This window comes from Acinonyx jubatus, chromosome B2 (genome assembly GCF_027475565.1).
Source record: "Acinonyx jubatus isolate Ajub_Pintada_27869175 chromosome B2, VMU_Ajub_asm_v1.0, whole genome shotgun sequence".
Taxonomy (NCBI): Eukaryota; Metazoa; Chordata; class Mammalia; order Carnivora; family Felidae; genus Acinonyx; species Acinonyx jubatus.
In genome coordinates this window covers 15858125-15878855 of record NC_069385.1, presented here as the reverse complement: position 1 = coordinate 15878855, position 20731 = coordinate 15858125, and the positions used below count along the sequence as shown (strand labels likewise).

Genomic DNA, 20731 nt, shown 5'->3' with positions numbered 1-20731 from the left:
AGGACTAAGAAAGTCACAAGCTTTCCTTTCCACTCCTTGCTAGAAATGAATTGTTTTATGTCTGGAGGGAGAGATCCAAATTTATTTGCCATACTGGTTACCTCTTGTTTCCAGGACTACTGATTAAATAGTCACTTCTGTTTAAAACTCGAGTTTCCCCACATATGCACAAATCTGTGGCTTACTGATTTCTTTTTTCTTAAAAGGAATTTCCTGCTGTGTTTATTCGTATTATAGTAACTTAAAAGCATTAAGGGAGTGGCTAAAAATGTAATCAGTTACAATAGCTAGCCTGTGGTTTACATTTTACATCTCAAGTGTTACCTGTAGAGGCCGCTTGTAGACAACAAACTTGAGCAGTGGAAACTTGATCGAGGCACAAGGGCCCACAGGGACCACCAGGCTGAATACAGACAGGCCCACCAGGCGACCCACCTCAAAATATCCATGGGCTCTAACTGACCAGTGGGGCTACTTACAAGCGGGCACAGTTACCAAAAAAGGCAAAATTCCACACATCCCCAAACCTGCTCACCTTCCTCCTTTAAATACAGCCATCCCCCACTGCCTTGTTGCAGACCATCTCCCCTTTGCTCTCCTGCCCGCAGCTCCCCTGCAGTGTATTTAATAAACTTCCGACTTCGGCTCAGGCCACGATCTCGAGGTCTGTGAGTTCCAGCCCCACGTCGGGCTCTGTGCTGACAGCTCAGAGCCTGGAGCCTGCTTCGGCTTCTGTGTTTCCCTCTCTCTCTGCCCCTCCCCACTCACACTCCCTCTTTCTCGCTCTCTCCCAAAAAGAAATAAACATTAAAAAAAATTTTTTTTTTTTAAAAACAAACTCCTATCTCCTTTGTTCTGCCTTGGTGAATCCTTTCACCTTCCCGTGCCACCGGCTTCCACCCATTGGTTGCCCCACATTTGGGGGTCCCCATCGACACACCAGGGACACCACATTACCCTGGTCTGCCATGGCAATGGTGAGTTCATACGTAGGTAAATATAAAAAAGTGGGAAGCAGACGTTACGTTCTAAGCTTAATTTTTCTTGGTGTGTAATAACTTGCATTAAAAATAGTCAAGTGTAGGGGTGCCTTGGTGGCTCAGTCGGTTGAGCGTCCAACTTTGGCTCAGGTCACGATCTCCCAGTCTGTGAGTTTGAGCCCCATGTCAGGCTCTGTGCTGACAGCTTGGAGCCTGGAGCCTGCTTTGGGTTCTGTGTCTCCCTCTCTGCCCTCCCTCACTCGCACTCTGTCTCTCTTTCACAAAAATAAACATTAAAAAAAGTGGGTGTTCCATAACCACTTAGCAGGTGAAAGGAATTGGTCTAGATGCTTTGAGAAACGGAGAGATGAGAACACTCAGCTTTATCTGAGTACCTCATAGTCTGAGTGAGGGCAGAGGGTCCCTCTAGGAAACACTCCATGAAAACGGTTCAACTAAATTGGATAGAAAATAGAAGAATTGCCATTACTTGGTACATGTCTTCTCAGTGAGTTGTCCAGATAGCTGCCGTAGGGAGACAACGTTTTGGAAGCTGTTGCAGGTGCATGAGGCCATGAGTTGGGAGGCCAGAGGGACCAGCAGATAAAGGAGCTGCATGCTTGTAAGGGGCAGATGGAAGGAGCAGGCTGCATAGAGCTTGTTGGGAATGCTGCACAGGCAGCCGAGAGCCAGGGAGGGCCGCTCGTGAAGAACGAACCGAAGATGCAGGTGCCACGTGAATGGGTGGATGGGAGGGTGGGGGGCGGGTGGGGAATGAGGCCAGAAAGGGTGTTGCGGGGAGGTGGTGCCAGATAACATTTGCACGATCTGGTGATGTAGCAGATACTCAGGACCCAGTGGGGATTGGGTGCAGGGCATAGGTTTGCATGCGGGCGGCCCACAGTACCCGAGCGGTCAAAACTTAGCCTGCAGAGTACCTGGGACAGGCAAGAACGTTCCCCTCATGGTGTAGGTTGCAGTTCATCGTCTATCGCTGTAAATGTACCCTGCCAAGCCACGGTTTATGCTGCAGAGAGGATCTTCGGAAAGGAGAACATCACTTGGTAGTAACAACTTGGGACTTGTGAAAAAGAAGTTTGCAGCAGACTTTATAGGTAATGACAGAGGACTCCCATGAGACCAATACCATTCTGTAACAGCCATCCCTGTCAGAGCAGAGACCATGGCATTGGGTGCAATCCAGGATCACTGGGTGGTGCAGGTGGGAGGCCTAGGGGAAGGTCAAGTATAAGCAACTTAGGGTCGTGGCTGTGGACAAAGTGGAAACGAGTGAATATTAATAGAAATCTAGGTAGAACAGATGCCAGTGGGTTGAACAGCTATCGGACCCACTGCTGTATACAGCAGGGACTTTTACCCCAGCGCATCGGGTCCGCCTAAAATGAAAGCCTCTGATGGTTGACTCCCGTTCCTTCCACTTGTAGGCAAGGAATCTAGGTAACGTGGAATGTTTACTTTCAAAGAAGACCCTTTGTGATTTTTTCCGTCTCCACTGCCTGCCCTCTGTTTTGTTCAGGGGACGATTTATCATTCGCCATTTTCGTGTCTGAGCACGTGATTTTATACACACTGCACACATTACACACTGTGGGCTTGGTCTGCAGCACGGATCAATTTTCTATCATCACTCCCTGATATTGACCATTTTAATTTAAAACCTGTTTTTTAAAGACATTTTTTAAGACATTGCACCCCTGATAGATTTCCTGACTCCATATAATATATATTGTTGTGATGCATAAAATAGATTATTGATGTCTCTAATGGCTTCTAATCTTTTTTTTTTTTTACATTTTCAGTGCTGGGTGATAATTTTTCACTAAGTTAGCAAACTGTAGAATGCGTCTTAAGAAACTTTGGTTTGAGGGGTGCCTGGGTGGCTCAGTCAGTTGAGTGTCCGACTTCAGCTCAGATCATGATCTCGCGGTTTGGGAGTTCGCGCCCCGCGTCGGGCTCTGTGCTGACATCTCAGCCTGGAGCCTGCTTGGATTCTGTGTCTCCCTCTCTTTCTCTCTCTCTCTCTCTCTGCCCCTCCCCTGCTTGTGCTCTCTGTCTGTCTCTCAAAAAGAAAGAAAGAGAGAGAGAGAGAGAGAAACAAACTTCGGTTTGAAGTTATCCTTCATTTGGATAACAGTTTTACTCCATACCCATAACAAATTGCAGGCTGTGCAAAGTTCAGCCTTAGATGTGGTCTATCTGCTTTGCATTTAAAGTCGATGTACACTGTAGTACATTGGAGGGCCGGGGTGGAGATAGGCTTGTCTGTCAACTATAGGAAATTGCTAAGAATTAGCCAGGCTCTCTATGATGAATTTTTCTTCATTATTTTAGAAATGACGTGTTTACTATTCAGACATGAGCTTCCCTCTCTGTCTTTCTCTCTCTAGTTCTTATTTGAATTCCAGTTAACAGAGTGTCGTTAGTTTCAGGTGTATAATTCAGTGACTCGGCACTTAGACATGAATTTCGGACTCCTGTAGTGTTCATCTAAATATTTAAAGGGAAATTTTTGTTCTTGAGCTCTGTTTTCCATGAAGAAAGTTAGTGAAAACCAGTAGAAAATGTCACCACTGATATTTACTAAATCAGTCTTGATTATTACCATCTTTTCTCCAATCCTGACAAAAGTCAGTGTGTAAAATTTAAAGAGAAAGTAGTTGACAGGACTGGGGGCAGATCCCCAGCTGATCTGGTTTTATAGCTGATATTTTTTCTTTGTAAAACTTTCAAGAGTTTAAGTTAACTTTAAATGCAATTCGATGGCAGTTTTAGGTCTCTCAGTTACGATATAGAAAGCTGGTTTGCTTTGATTAAAACGAAGGTCGGTTATTCTTTTCACACTAATTAAAGACATACTAGATCTTTTGAATGCTCAGAAGGTTTTTGTCCTATATGCAGAGTCTGTGGTGACCAAAGAGGACGTACAGTGTTATCTAGAGAGCGAGATTTCAAGTCCCTTTTGGAACTGTGCCTGATAAACAGTCCTCCAGGAGAGGAAGGAATGCAAAGAATGCTTAAGTATTCAGGGAACTAGGTCATGGTTTAAAGTATTACATTTGTCAGAGAAAGTTTCTCAAGCTGTCCCTATGATCCTTGGCTCCTTGCTTCGTCCTTACCCAGTGTGCTTTAGTCTTCTGGCAAATTAAGTGCCTGGATTCACTTCTCAGCCTCTAGGAGGGCTGGTCTAGAAGTAGCAGACCACCTTGCAACACCAAAACAAAGGTAAGGCTCTAGGTTAGTGACTGGGAAGCCATAGATGTGATTAAGTGGGTTTTATTTATTTTTTTCCTTAATTGCATGATCTCAGACTCAAAATTTTTATTTAAAGAGTATGTATGCAAGCGATAATAGGCTATGCGTAGGTATATTTACAAAGAAAGGGAAAAGCAGAGAGTTCCTTTTAAGTGAACAGGGGTTGGGGGGGGAGGGTCTTTCTTTGCAGTGGGTGTTAAGCACCTCAGGGGACCAGCCCGGTTTCCTGCAACTACATATGGCCACAGTGCCCACAGTTTATTGTGGACTTAAGCTCATGGAAACCGTACTGTAGCTGAGTGTTGGACAAGGGGCACGGCCGTGACAGGTCCGGAGGCAAGAGGGAGCACGGACTGAGGTACCAGGAAGGGGGACACAGAGGATGCAATGCACGGAGTGTCCCCACAAAATTCATGTGCAGAAACCGGAATGCTCAGTGTGATGGTATTAAGAGACGGGGCCTTGGGGAGGTGATGGGTCATGAAGGTGAGCCATCGTGGAGCCATCGTGATCTTGTTAGTTAACTCGCAAGAAGAGGCAGGTGGGTGGCTTTCTTGCTCCCTGCCACGTGAGAATAGGATGAGGAGACAGCCCTCTCAGTGGGACCCAGATTGGCCCCACCTTCACCTTGGACTCCCTGCCTCCAGGACTGTGTGAGAAATACACATTTGTTGTCTAAGCCCCGGTCATTTGTCATAGCAGCCCGAGCCAAGATGGAGGAAATAGAATCTATGGTGAATTGTTGAAGAACGGAGACTCTTCAGAGGGGGCAAGAACGTTGAAAAATAGTACAATAATAATAAAAATTGAAAAGTGATGAAATGGGGCCGCCTACTCTTCCTTAACTGCAGGACTTGGCCACATCTTTAGTATGTTGGTAATTATTAATTACACCTCTCCAAAAGGGGACACATAGTAGGCCTCTTTATGCAAACGCAGTTGAAAAAAGCTGGGCAAGAGAAGAGAGCGTAGCTGGAAGAGGGGTTGAGGAGAGCCCAGGGAGGCACTTGAGGCCCTGCTGCGGACAACATTGAATTCTGGGTGCGGCGTCTGCATTTATTGTGATGGGTAGTGTGGAGCCAATAATTACTTGGGATCTACGCCTGCATCTGTTAGCATGTAGACGGGGACTGCAAATTTAACAGTTATTCCTAATCTGAGACTGAGACAATAATTCTAACGTATTAGGGAAATGTGTTCTTTTTTGGTGGGGGGCACAGGAAGGATGGGTTTTCATTTCATTCATGTAAAACTGATGGTATTTTTTTATGTATTTAAAAAAAATTCTTTTTAAACATTTATTTTTGAGACACAGAGCACAAGTGGGGGAGGGGCAGAGAGAGGAGGCGACACAAAATCCGAAAGAGGCTCCAGCGGCTCTGAGCGGTCAGCGCAGAGCCCGAGGCAGGGCTTGAACCCCTCAACCGTGAGATCATGACTTGAGCCAAAGACGGACGCTCAACTAACTGACTGAGCCACCCAGATGCCCCCCTGAGCCACCCAGATGCCCCTTATGTATCTGATTTTTAAATGAGCCACATGTAGAGAAATTCCTCCTCTCTGGTTAAACTGGGAAAATAGGGGCTATGTCCCAGCTTTTAAATGTATGTTATTTGGGAAATGCCTCAGATAATCCTGAGATGAAATATTTCATATTTTCCTATCCTTAGTAAGTGATGTCTAGACTTGCTAATGGTGGGGGGGAGGGCCAAGAAAGAAGTAGAAAATTGAGGTAACAGTAAGGATCATTAAAATTTGGGGGGCTGACAAATGTCCATCGACGGATGAATGGATAAACAAGATGTGGTATGTATACACACACACACACACACACATATGTACACACATATATATGTATACGTATATACACACATATATGTACATATGTACATATATATGTACACGTATACATATACGTATACATATATACATACGTATGTATATACATACGTATGTATATACGTGTACATATATATATGTACGTATATATATGTGTATGTATATAGTGGAGTATTACTCGGCAATCAAAAAATGAAATCTTGCCATTTGCAACTACATGGATGGAACTAGAGGGTATTATGCTAAGCGAAATTAGAGAAAGACAAACATCATATGACTTCACTCGTGAGGAATTTGGGAAACAAAACAGATGAACATGAAGGGAAGCAAAAATAATATAAGAACAGGGAGGGGGACAAAACATAAAAGACTCTTAAATATAGAGAGCAAACAGAGGGTTGCCGGAGGGGTTGTGGGAGGGGGCATGGGCCAAATGGGTAAGGAGCAGTAAGGAATCTACTCCTAAAATCATTGTTGCACTGTATGCTAACTAACTTGGATGTAAATTAAAAAATAAATTTTCAAAAAAATTTTTAAAAATTGGGGCTGAGGACAGTTTGGATGAATTTCATTGTTGAGGTAATCCAGATAATTGCATCAGATTTTCAGTCTGCAGTGAGTCTAATAATAACTGTTTATAGACTCCATTTCTATGGCACTTAACTGCATGTAGAGCTAAGTATCCTAACGCAAGCCACGTTATGCCTTCAAACTTTGCCTTAACCATATTTTCTGGAGCCAAAGACAGTTGGACTAGTGTGAAGTTAAATGCTGTAAATTGTGTTCCTCAAACCCTTTCGAGCTCCTGCAGGGAGTACTGGTTGTATTGTAGCTGTATGTGAACCTGAACGGAGATCAGGGGAAGGTCAAAATAGAGCCTTTTTGAACGGAATTGCAAATTCTTCTTCTGGCGAATAAGAGTAAAGAGAAATGTCATCTGCTTGTTGCTTTTTATGGTCATGAAGAAGGAAAAATCCTCAAAGTTTATGATTCCTTTACTATGAGCCAATCAACTGGCTTATATGGGCTTCGGATAAAAAGTTGAGAAAGACACTGATTTATTTTTTCTTGAGTCTGATGAAAGCAAATAAAGCAAATAACTGTATTTGGGATTGTAACTGAGCAAAAATTTTAAGATAGCTGCTGCTTTTAAAATCTGAGTCAGGGTGCCTGGGTGGTTCAGTCGGTTGGGCATCAGACTCTTGATGGACTCAGACTCAGTCAGCTCTGATGGATCAGACTCAGGTCGTGATCCCCTGGTTCACGAGTTTGAGCCCTGCGTGGGGCTCTGTGCTGACAGCATGGAGCCTGCTTGGGATTCTCCTGTGCTCCGTGTGTCTCTCTCTCTCTCAGAAATAAACATTAACAAAAATTTGGGGGCGCCTGGGTGGCTCAGTCGCTTAAGCGTCTGACTTCCGGCTTGGGTAGTGATGTTGCGTTTTGTGGGTTTGAGCCTGTGTCAGGCGCCCCCCCGCCCGCCCCGCTCCTCCCATTGTCTGTCTCGAACATAAGCATTAAAAAAAAAAAATCAAAAGTCACCATAGGGCTATTCTTGGGAGATTGTTTCAGGCCACAATAAACTGGAGCAGGTCAATCTAGGCATAAGGTACTGATTCTTGCTTCTGAGTAAATATTGGCTATTAATGGGTTTATTTTTTAAATCAGTGTATACAAAATCTATATTAATCGAATATGCCCACTTACTGACCCTTTTCTTGAGTGTAACTTTTTTTTTTTTAATGTTTATTTTTGAGAAACAGAGCTGGATAGGGCATGAGTGAGGGAGGGGCAGAGAGAGAGAGGGGGACACAGAATCCGAAGCAGGCTCCAGGCACCGAGCTGTCAGCACAGAGCCCGACGCGGGGTTTGAACCCACGAACTGCGAGATGGTGACCTGAGCTGAGGTCCGGCACTCAACCAGCTGAGCCACCCAGGCGCCCCTCTCTCTCTCTTTCTCTCAAATAAATGAACTTTAAAAAGAAAATGAGCCATCAAAGTGAAAATTGAACTAGGAAGTGGAGCTTTTGTTTCACTAGCTCTTGAGTTTAATACTAGGGTCTCCCTGTGGTTGGCTCAGCTCCCAGTTTTGGGGCTGGTGGGTCCAGGACCACTGCAGTGTGAAGGGATCCTGGCTGTGAGGCCAAGAGAACGTGTCTTTTCTTCTTCTCTCTTCTCTCTTCTGCTTCTCCCTCCTCTTCCTTCTCCTTCGATGTCTTTTATTAACTGAGGGGATACTAGACAGCTCCTAAGGTACCAAATGCACTATTTTTCTAAGTATTTTAGGATACGTTACTACATCTTTAAGGGGCAAATGATTCATCTTCATTAGCCAACCTCTTATCTCCACTGTCCCCACTCTGCCCACTCCATCATGGCCTGGAAGTAGCTGATGCTGGGCTGTACGAGCAATTTGGGTTCGGCGGTAAGTCGTACAGCCTAAATTAGAAGCAATACTACTTATTTTTCTCTTTAATTTGGCTGTAACTGACAGCCAGGCCCCTGCAATCACCCCCTTTTCCCTTCCTGTTTTGCTCTGCTTGCCTGACATCCCAGTTCCTCATCCTTCCTACTGGGCCCTGATGAATTCCATTCCATTTCAAACACATTTCCTCCCTTAGCACCATCTCCCAGCCGATTTGCCTTCCATGATCAAGGCATGGTCCTTAGGAGATTCTGTCCTCTCCCAGGGTTTTAACACTAAATTATGTCCGCCAAGTTTCAGTCCCATGTATAGGTCTGTGCATTAGACAAGTTTACCTCAGGGGGAGCCTTCCTTCTGTCCCTTTGGCCCCGCTGTGTTCCCATAAAGGGGAACTCTTGGAGAATGGTATCCCTGTCTTCGTCTTCTCTTCCTGTCATTTATCAACGTCCAGGCCGCCGTGAAGTGTTTGTTGGTTCCAGTTCTGGTCCCTTAGATCTTTTCCTTGTTCCCAAATTTTAAATATTCTATGTCATATATGCAACATTCATCTAAAAACTAGTCTTGCGACTGGAAGCCCCCGCTGCCCAGGCCACTGAATGGGTAGGAGCAACACTGAGTGTCCGTAGGCTGCTTTTCCACAAAGGCAAACATGAGGAAATGAGGTTTTGGGAAGTAGTTACTAAAAGGTGGGGGTGGGGGGTGGGGAAACAGTCTTCCTTTTTCTACCCATTTTTCTATACATATAATTGCTTTATAGATGTAGATGGTTATAAAGTTAGAAGTACCCTGGACCCTGTAATTGGAGAGGCCCTCTGCTTGTAGGTGTATATAGCCCTCCAGACTTTCTTTGCTTCCAGTTACGCACCTATCATTCCCGTATTCTTTATTCCCCAAGTTGCATCTTTTTTTTTTTTTTAACATTTATTTATTTTTGAGACGGAGAGAGACCCAGCATGAACGGGGGAGGGGCAGAGAGAGAGGGAGACACAGAATCGGAAGCAGGCTCCAGGCTCTGAGCCATCAGCCCAGAGCCCGACGCGGGGCTCGAACTCGCAGACCGCGAGATCGTGACCTGAGCTGAAGTCGGACGCTTAACCGACTGAGCCACCCAGGCGCCCCTCTTTTTTTCTTTTTAATGTTTATTTTTGAGAGACAGAGAAAGAGAGAGAGAGAGAGAGAGCACGAATGGGGGAGGGATAGAGAAGGGGACAGAGGATCTGAAGTGAGCTCCACACTAACAGCATCGGGCGTGATGCAGGGCTCAAACTCATAAACCTTGAGATCCTGCTCTGGGTCAAAGTTGGTTGCTCAACTGACTGAGCCACCCAGGCGCCCAGAAGCCAATGGTTTATTAAATGTTTTCTTTTGATCTTCTATACATTTTTTTTTTCCCCTTTCAATCAAGGTAATCATGAATGTAAACATCGCATGTCTAATTGTAAGTACTTTTCCATTGTGGTGCAGTAGTCACATGGCCTCAGAGAAATGGCAACACGACTGAAGTCAGTTGTCCGCCGCCTTGGCCATCATCGATGCAGACTGTGGTATCTTCATCATATTTGTGCAGAAACATCATTGCAGTTTGGGCTATGCATGTATTTCGTGATTGGGTCGGCTTTTATTTTGGGAATTCTGTTTGAAGCAGAAACCTAGGCAGTTGACTTAAAGGTTCAAACATTTGATTTATTGTTATTTTCCTTTTCAACAAATAATGTCCGGTACGAATTAACTGACGTTTAGAAAGTCTGTGTTTTCCTTCTCCTCCCCACCTCCGAAAAGAAAATCCCTGAAGCCTTTCTAACTTTTATGGTGAACAGCTAGGCTTAGTATGGGAGGGAATCTCAGTGAAGCCAGCGTGTATCAGGACTGTTTCACACGTGAAGACTGCCTCAGCCCCCGACAGCTGGAGAGACATTCCACAGTGCCCACCAAGTCTAAGGTGTTGACAATGTTTCTGGGCATTACTTTCCTTATACTTCAGAGTTCAAGCACATTTTCTTTGCCTGCAAACCAGACCGTTTACTGCCCGAAGTTCTCTGCCTTTAGATTGATTTCTTGTATGTGTAAAGAGGTGTTGATGTGACCTCCAGAATCCTGTCTTCTTTTAAAGTTCAATGTTCTGTGACTCACATGCTGATGATCCTCTTAGAGTCTGGTAATGTAAAGGCAGAAGTACCACTTGCTGAACTAGAAGCTTTGGGCTTTCTCTAACTCACAACTCAAAGTAAACCGGTCTGGGAGGCCCCCGTTCAAAAACTACTAAATTCCTTCTGTTACTTCTTCAGATATTGTTACACCACAGGCTCTCGTGAGCTGTATCATCCACTGGCCTGGCTTCCGTTACATTTGTGCGCTGCTGGATTCTGAAACCATCCGTCTCCATCTGGGACACCTCTGTCCCGTTGTCTTTTGTCCCTTCAAGCTGAGCCCACCCACCTCGAATCTATACCTACTGTCCTCTTCCCTGTCGATTGCGTTTTCCAGCTTGGGGCAGGTGGAGAGGAGACTTCTGTGAGAAAAGCTAGTGGGATACAGAAGGGATGGAATGAAAAAGAGGAAAGTAAACAAGAGAACATCCTCTTGGAGGGTAGCCTGACACTCCTAAGTTTGCCACAGTGAAAAAGCCAGGAGCAAGGAGAGGTCCTGAAAGGTGTAAATGAACTACTGACCTGCCTTGAGGGCTGGAGGCAAAGCCTTTTAAGTCAAGAATGTTCTAAGTTTTGGGCGCAGGAGTGGCTCAGTCGTTTGAGCATCTGACTTCGGCTCAGGTCATGATCTGGAAGTTCATGGGATCAAGCCCTGCAACAGGTTCTGTGCTGGCAGCTCGGAGTCTGCTTGGGATTCTCTCTCTCCCTCCCTCTGTCCTTCTGAGGCTTGCTCACTCTCTTTTTCAAAATAAATAAACATTAAAAAAAACTGAACAGTACATACATAGGTATATAAAAGGCAATTCTTTTTCCGTACCCCATCCATCCCCTATCAATCTTCCCTCATCATTAAGAACTGCAGTTAACCGTGAATATAATATTCTTCTTGGCCTAGAATGGATTACTCAGTGGATATGTGAAAAAAAAAATCGGTGATCACCAGAAGTCAGGTGGGGTTCACTAAAAATAAACCCAGTAATCAACCCTCTGCTTCTTTTTTTTTCTGTTGTTTTCAGGTTTCTGTACTATAGAATTTTTGAGATAAGACTGATAGCGTTTCTGGATTCCAGCAGAGATGTGACAAAATTGAATAGTTCAGCAACTCTCCTCAAGTGTGGTCAAACGTACGGTTGGATAAACATAGTTGACACATCATCCTAGTAAGCTTCGCCAGCTACAGAACTCCCTCGGCCTGGCCAGAGTGAATGTTTTACCAGCTTGCGTCAGAAGTGAGGGCAGATGTCTCAAATTGGCACATGACTGAAAAATCAGAAAGTGAGGCTGGATTGTGTCTTTTTTTTTTTCAAACTGTGGCATGGCGACAGTGTTGGGATAAAGAGGAAGGACTGTGTAGCTCTCCCCGCACCAAAGCAGACGGACGTGAAGCACACAGTACAGGACAGAGAAAGATACTGGGGCTGTGTAAGGACAGGTGGAGACAGAAGTGCATCGAATCGAACGGGAGAAAAACGCCCTGAGATGCACGAGTTCCTGTGCTTTTTGAAAAACCAAACTCTAAAGCAGTTGGGCGACGCACTGGACCATGTCGAGTGTTCACACTTTTTTGTGCCAGCACGCCTAATTTTGGAAGGTCAGCAAAAAAGGAATACAAGAGCAGGAAAACTATATGCCATGCGATGATTGTCACCACTGTTTATCGCTGCCTTGTTTAAGGTACGGAAAGATCGGCGAAGTGAATTACGTGTGGCGCAGAGGCTAGATCCTTGTCGTTAAAGGGTCGTGAGAGGAATTTGTGGCATCCTGGCCAAATGTGTGGTTTCAGAATGCGGGGGAGTATGCAGAACTGACTTCACAATAGCAATTCTTTCTCTATAGCACATGTACGCGGCTAAGTGTGAAAAGGTGTGCCTGAAAATGAAGCGTTAGAATGACAAGTGTTTTAGATGATTTCTTTAGTATTTTTCTTTTTTTAAGATCGTTGAAAAACCAGATCAGCGTGGGAGGGAATTTCGGATGAAAGAGGATCTAACTTATAAGCGGGAGGGAGGTAAATCACTATTGTTTATTATCTTTATTCTTTTAAGTTTATCTTGAGAGAGAGGACCAGTGGGGAAGGGGCAGAGAGCGGGGAACAGAAGATCCGAAGCGGGCTCTGCGCTGACAGCGGGGCTTGAACCCAGGAACCGTGAGATCATGACCTGAGCCGAGTCACTTAACCGACTGAACCACCCAGACGCGCCGATAGCTGGGGGTTTTAATTGATTTTATGTTGACAATAGTATAAAATGAGGGAGGGTGGCTAATACACAGCATTTCAAGTTTACTCTTAATGCTTTATTAATAAAAATACTGTACTGTGGTTTGCACTGGTCTATATGGAGTAGTGTCCTTAGTAATCAGAGCTACATTTTAAAAACTACATTTTTAAAAAAAATTTTGATTTTAAATTTTTAATGTTTATTTTTGAGAGCGAGAGAGCGAGCGTGAGTGGGGGAGGGGCAGAGAGAGAGAGGGAGACACAGAATCCGAAGCAGCTCCAGGCTCTAAGCTGTCAGCACAGAGCCTGACATGGGCTCGAACCCACAAACCGTGAGATCATGACCTGATCTGAAGTTGGACGCTTAACCAGCTGAGCCACCCAGGCACCCCTCTATGTGTAAGTTTTTGAGTGACTACCAGACTTCTCCAAAGCAGCTGTGCCATTTTACTTTCCCACCAGAAGTGGAAAAGGGTTCCATTTTCTCCACATGCTCCCTGGTACTTGGTTCATCTGCCCTTTTGAATATTACAGTCATCTTAGTGGGTGTGCAGTGCTTGTATCTTACTGTGGTTTTGCTTTGCGTTTCCTTGATGACGTCGATCCAGTTTGTTTTTAGTGAACGAAATTTCCAGTGTCTATCTTCATCCACGTAAAGCGAAAAATTAAAGACGCCTTCCGGAAGACTGTGCAGCAAGCACCCTGATGCATCCGTGTGAACGTTGTGGGCTGTGCGCCCCTGGTAATTGAAGCAGTGCTCTTCTGGCTTCTGAAAAACAGTTCTTAACAGCCATGACTATTAAGCTCTTATCTGTTAAGATAAATTCTGCTTGTGGATGGGGGAGTTGCTCAAATAATAAAATGTTCTGAGGCGCCTGGGTGACTCAGTCGGTGAAGCGTCGGACTTCGGCTCAGGTCGTGATCTCCCAGCTCATGGGTTTGAGCCCCACATCGGGCTCTGTGCTGACAGCTCGGAGCCAGGAACCTGCTTCCGATTCTGTGTCTCCCTCTCTCCCTGCCCCTCCCCTGCTCACACTTTTTCTCTCTCTCTCTCAAAAATAAATAAACATTAAAAAATTAAAAAAAAATGTTTTGTAGTAGGAAGGCGTAAAGATGAGAATTTCTGTTGGTTAAACATAATTGTACAGAAGCAGTTCAAGACTGACCGGTCATGAACATTTTGCCAGACTTGTTTTTGGTCTCTTACATGTGTCCTTTTGTTTGAACTCTGAGACATCAGAATACTTGGCAAGAGGTTAGCACTGACTCGTAAGAATAAATTCCTCATTCTTCTTCACCACAGTACCATTATCACACGTGAGAGGCTTAACATTAATTTTATCATCTAATAATAGAGTCCATATTCAAACTTACCCTATTCCTTAAATGGGTTTCATACCTGCGTTGAAAAAAAAAAAAAAAGATCCAGGATCTCCTCAGGGTTCCCAAATTTCATTCAGCTATGTTTCTTTTTAGTCTCTTAAACTAGAATATGTCTCCCATCTTGTTTTTCATGGGATTTATTTTTATGGAGAGCCTGGCCAGTTTCATGCATAGTGGGTTTATCCAGTTTGTTTTTCTATGATTGGGGAACATTCTTAGCCAGAATACACCTCCCTGATACTTAGTGCTTACTGTTACATCACACCAGGAGTCTAGAATATTGGGTGGCCCCACTCTAGGCGATGCTAAGTTTGATGATTTGGTTAAGGGCTCATACCAGATCTCCTCATTAGAGAGATGCTTTTCCTGGGGCTCCTGGGTGGCTCATTCGGGTTGGCGTCCAACTTTCAATTTCAGCTCAGGTCATGATCTCACGGTTCCTGAGTTCAAGCCCTGTGTCAAGCCTGCGGTGCAGAGCCTGCTTGGGATTCTCTCCAGCTCCCTCTCTCTCTCTGGCCCTCCCGTGCTCTTTCTGTCAAAATAAATAAACTTAAAAAAAAAGAAAAGAAAAGAAGCTTTTCACTGTGGGGTAACATGGCACGTTGATATAGACCGTACTGTGGCCAAACGATGTCTTAGCATCCGCTGATGATTCTTGCCTGACTCCCGTTGGAGGTTTGCAAAATGGGGACACTCTTATCCACTATTTTTTCTACATTTCTTCACTTGGCATTCTTCGGTATAAAAGACTTTTTCCCCCCCTTCCCCCCCCCCCATCTTTTCTCCCTTTGTTTTCCCCTTTACATTAAAGATAGTTTTCAACAACGTTACGAGCATGTTTCCAATTTTTATTTCAAACTTGCCTCAAGGAAGGAAATCCCTAGCAGGGCACTTCAAAGGCTCCTCTTGGTGGGGACATGTCATAGAACAAGAGAAATGGTGAGATAATTGTTGTTGGATCGGTTAAAAGAATGGGACCAAGGTGGTTATTACCCTTAGTTCTTGAGGATCACCTGGCTGGGAGTGGTGATGGTGGGGGGGGGGTAGGGTGGCAGGGAAGGGGGTCACTAGAGTAGCACATCTGACTTTAATTAAAACATGTCAGAAAATTTTGGCAGAAATGCTTATTTTTTTCCTGAAGGAAGTTGTGAATTACCTGATGAGACATAAGGAGTTCTGTATCTGAACAGGTCAGGGTCTTTAAGCATTGTAAATATGGAAACTAGAAATTGTAGGAAGATTAAAAAATAGCAGGAAGAAAAAAGTTCCAACTTAACATAGCCTTTATCTCTTTTGTATGTTCTTAGAGAAAGACTCACAGTTTTAATCATTTTTAACTTCAAAGCATTGAAAAACAGACTCAGGTTCATAGCAACAATGGTATGAAAATGGAGGTAATAGTTCTTTTTTTCCTTTCAAAAAATTTTAATGTTTATTTTTGAAGGAGAGAGAGACAGAGCATGAGTGGGGGAGAAGCAGAGAGAGAGGGAGACACAGAATCCAAAGCAGGCTCCAGGCTCTGAGCTGTCAGCACAGAGCCCGGAGCGGGGCTCGAACCTGCGAATCGTGAGATCATGACCTGAGCCGAAGTCAGACACTTAACCAACTGAGCCACCCAGGCGCCCCCGTTTTCCTTTTTTAACTGTTTATTTTATTTATTTTGAGAGAGAGAGCGAGGGGAGGGGCAGAGAGAGAGAAAGAAAATCCCAAACAGGCTCCATGCTGTCAACAAAGAGCCCCACATGGGGCTCTATCTCAAAAACCGTGAGATCATGACCAGAGCGGAAATCAAGAGTTGGCCCTTTTTTACCGACTGAGCCACCCGTGCCCATGGAGGTCATATTTCTAGGTCAGTTCTCCCAGACCTGTTTGAACCCCATGAAGTCAAGCGATGGTGCTGATTGTGTTACCCTGACTGCCATTTTTGTTGCAACAAGCTGTCCTTTTAATGGCTCTTAACCTGCTGTTTCTGGAAGACATTTGGAAAGCCAGAGGTTTGGCAAATGAGAATCTAGAGCTGGACAGTGTCCCTCATGTTAATTTGAGGTTTCCATTGTTAGTTGCATTCAGGGTGTTGAGCCCTCCGAGCGTCCCTTTAAGAGTGCGCGTCCATTTTACATTGAGAAAAGGGAACAAAACCATTGAATACATTTTTGAAAAATGAACCCACCCTCCAAGAAAGTGGTGTAAAAAACAGCTTGACTACGATCTTCCCTTAGAAACACTATCGTAGGAGACATCACATTGCTAAAGTTCACATGTTGCTGTAAAAGACCTTTGAATGAATCATTAACAGGTTTTTTGTGTGTGTGTCAGAATACTTTACACATTTTATATTGATTTAGTAATTTGAATGTTTAAAAAAATCTCATACTATCACTGGAAGAAGTAAGGTTTTATAGGATTATTTTCCTGCCATCTGTCTCAACAGGACCACCTACATATCATTTTTTTATCCAACAAGTTGTACATTTACATTTTCCACTATAGTGTGGGATTGCAGAAAGGCTGTTTTTATTATTTCTGTTGAATGACTTTATGCAGATTAAGCCATTAGAATACCTCGCTGACTTGGAAAAATGTTCTAATTATCTAGACATCTAGACTGGTTTTGTTTAATTGGTTAACATTCATCTTTGCAAGAAGAAAATGGCTAGTAAATAATAAAAATTAGATTGAACGTATTTATTAATGGATGACCTCACTAGCCATTTGTCTCGGTCCTACAATTGCTCATTGACACATTGATCAGACTGAAATTTCGTGTACAAACAGAACTCTGGTAGTGTTGAGCCTCCACGGACCGTGAAATACAATTTGCAGAGAGTTAAACAATAAATTTTGTGTTTTTTTTTCCTTCTGTGTTCCAGGAGACCTTTTAAATCTTGAAACAAATTTACATGTAGCAAAGCTAAAACTGTGCAAGCTAATTTTCCTAGCAAGGTGTTCTGGTGGTTGGAATCTCTGTTGCAAAGGCTCCTTAGGAGAAGCCAGCAAGGGGTTGAAAATGTAGATTTCTACCTGCAAGTGTCTGCTTCCCGTGTTTGAAAATGATGAAGACATTTGTGTAGGTGCTAATGCGCTCCATTGCATGTTTCCGTTTTTGCTTAGGGCTTTAGTGGAACTGAGAGAGAAAGGCTAATGAAACGGAGTTAGCTTTAGCTTTGTCAGCAGTTCCCCCCCCCCCCCCACCGCAGTTGTTGAAGGGATAGGATCAGGCTCACGCCCCAGCTCTGCAGTCACTGCAGCTTGTCTCCCTGGGGACAGAGCCTCACACAAAGGCAAGCCAAGCAGGACTGGGAGTGGCTAGAGGAGCACAAGACACCTGGAGATCCAAGATTTGGAGGAACTTATTATTTATTTGCCATTTATTTTACCTGCCCCACCCCCACCCCCAGGAAGTCGTTGATTGTGTTTTATCAGCCTTGTGCTTTTATGAAAGATTTAGATAGCCCGTTGATTTCCCTGTTCCTTTTCATTGTTGTATCTCTTTAAAAGAAGAATACAAGGGCACCTATCCTTTACAAGACTTATCCTTTTGGGATTGATGTGGAAGGATTGACTTCGAGGTGGAGTTCTTTGTGAGCCCGAGCTCAGTTTAAGCGATGTAAGACAAATCTTGCTCACGGTCATTTAGTTATTTAACAAGATAACAAACCTAAAAACAAATACAGCAAGTTATACAATCTTGAAGATTCGGAAGAAAATGAATCCGTCCTTTCCTAGGGGTAATTACTTCTGCAGCTGTTTCAAGGTGGGTTCTGTACTCTGGGGCTCCAGATCTCCATCAGACAGATGGAGATGTCGAGCAAATGTCTGAGCACGGTTATTAATCGATGGGGCTGCAATAAATGTTTGTCAGTTATAAATGTTATGTAGACTGGAATGCTTTACTAAGCTATACACACACACACACACACACACACACACACACACATATACATATATACGTATATATATGTGTGTGTATATGTGTGTGTATATATACACACACACACACACACACACATGCTTTTACTTAAAAAAAAGAGAGACCTGGATTTTATCTTTTTTTAGGGGTGGAAAGTGCCTATGATAACCACACCCATACAGATAAGTAACTCATTTTCTGGATCTGCTCCTCTTTAAGAGAGTTTTTAAAATGCAAAATGGATGGAATAAGAAATCCAGGCATATTGTTCCTAAAGGTCTAGACATTTATGAGGGGGGGAGCTTTATAGAACTGAAATAATACAGAACTGTTAAATTCCTTTAACTCAAAATTTCCTGCTTAATAGAATCTCAATAGATATTTATTGAATGAGTCTCACACTTAGATCTGAAAATGAGAAGGCATAAAACCACAAATAGACTATTGCCTCCTATTTTCCCATTTTCTTTGGTATAGTATATTTTAACAGGGCTATAATTCCTACTTCTTTTTTAGCTTTTCCCTTCTGTTCTTTTTGAACAAATATAAGACATTTTAAATGCTAATAAGTGTATACATAGGAACAGATTTTAGGACTAATGTGTGGATTTTGTAAGAATTTATTCTCCAAGTGTATTGGTTTGCCAGATACTGGTGTATCTTCTAGTAAAAAAAAAAAGCATTCATCACTGAACTATATGAGACATGGTAAGCCTTCCCTTTTCAGACCCTTAGGGAGTAGCTCATCGATGCGTGTGTTTCTTGTACTACTGTGGAAAGAGGAATAGTAGATAGAATGTGTTCATCTTCTCATTTGTATTTTATTTAAAATCTACGATAATGAAAATGTATCGTGTCTGATAACTGAAAATTTCATGAATTAACTGCATATTAATTTCTGTGTGAATGTTGGGGTCTATAATGTATGAATGTGGATAGACTCACAGTGAGGGAGAATTCGTGTGCTGTTTATCGTTATCAAAGATGCACCATAAGTCCGGTTGGATTTTGATTTGGGAAAGGTCCATTCTTTAAACACAGATATGCTGGAGATCGCTTTCTCTCTGCAGTAGACAGTGGTGCTTCAGTTATGCGAAGAGAAGGCCTCGTTCATGACTGAGCTTCGGACAATGAGTTTAAAAGTGTTCTTCCAGCAAAACCTCCTGCTTATTTTCTAAAATCCTTCAATAAATCTTTAAATTCATACTGTACTCTTTTAGTGGCCTACAGTGCCCACACCCAGAACCTTATTCCAGAACTCTTGGGAAGACACTTGTTATTCTAGTGTTTTAAAAGATTGTATTGCCGGGGCGCCTGGGTGGCTCAGTCGGTTGAGCGCCCGACTTAGGCTCAGGTCACCATCTCACAGCTTGTGAGTTCACCCCCTGCACCAGGCTCTGTGCTGATAGCTCAGGGCCTGGAGCCTGCTTCAGATTCTGTGTTTCTCTCTCTGTCTCTCTCACTCTGCCCCTCCCCTGCTCACGCGTGGGGTCTCTCTCTCTCTCTCTCTCTCAAAAATAGACATTAAAAAAAACTTTTAAAAAAAGGTTGTATTGCTTAGTATTATCTTCTTAAATATTATCTTAAAAAAAAAAAAGTAAAGATACAGGAGACAGGAACAGTGGCCAGGAAGCTGGGATTTTTGTACGGTGGTTTCTACTCCAAACAAGGTCTGTGACTTTGGGGCAAGTTCTCTCAGAGTTTGGTTCTCAATGGTGTAGTTAGAGGAACTATTCTAAATGATCTTGAAGAGGAATCCTTCAAGCACGACTGTTTCATGATATTGCTGTATGTAGTTTTTATTTATTTATTTTTGAGAGTGGGGAGGGGCAGAGAGAGAGAGAGAGAGAGAGAGGATCCCAAGCAGGCTCCCACACGGTCAACGTGGAGCCAGATGTGGGGCTGGAACTCACAAACTGAGACCGGGACCTGAGCCGTCATCAAGTGTTGGACGATTAACTGAGCAACCCAGGCGCCCCTATGTCTCCTTTTTAAAAAATGTGATATTATTAGATACTTTACAGAATACTCAGAACACTGCCCCTCCCAATTTTGGCATATGAAGACTATCTTTCATTTACAGAATTCCCTATGTTTCCGTGTCACTTAACAGATACATTACAGCTGACTGAACCATTCTTTTTATTTGCCAGTGAACACAATGACAGCTTATTGCCATTCCGCAGGGAGTGACTTTGTTTATGGGCCCTCCCCCTGTTATTTCCGCAAGGTAAGCGTCCAAGGCTTCGTGACAGAGTAGAAAGAACACGCGCTTTGTAGTCAAGACATGTGTTTGAATCCCTGTCTGCCACTTACACAAGATAAGTAGCTTAACGTGAAGTTTTCCTCTACAAATTGGGTAGAAGGCTGCAAAGGGCTTGTGTTTACAAGTTATGCTAATTTCGATGCCACTGGGGACAAGTAAGTGCTCTGACTTTGCTGCCGCATCCTTGATATTGGTACTTTTTCCTTGACAGGCCAAGGATGGTATCTTTTTTTTTTTTTAATTTTTTTTGAACATTTTTTAATTTTATTTTTGAGACAGAGACAGAGCATGAA

At 43.4% G+C, this 20731-nt stretch overlaps 1 protein-coding gene across 3 annotated transcripts in view; it reads left to right on the top strand.

Annotated features, from left to right (window-relative positions):
- AKAP12 (A-kinase anchoring protein 12) overlaps positions 1-20731 on the top strand; it is a 101055-nt gene that overhangs the window by 9903 nt on the left and 70421 nt on the right. Inside the window, exon 1 of one of the 3 annotated variants that reach the window (XM_053222097.1) lies at positions 3445-4223. The exons of the other annotated variants lie outside the window; for them this stretch is intronic. The gene's annotated coding sequence lies outside the window, so the exon portion shown is untranslated. Of the gene's footprint in view, positions 1-3444; positions 4224-20731 lie in introns of those variants that run through there. 3 annotated transcript variants of the gene reach the window in all.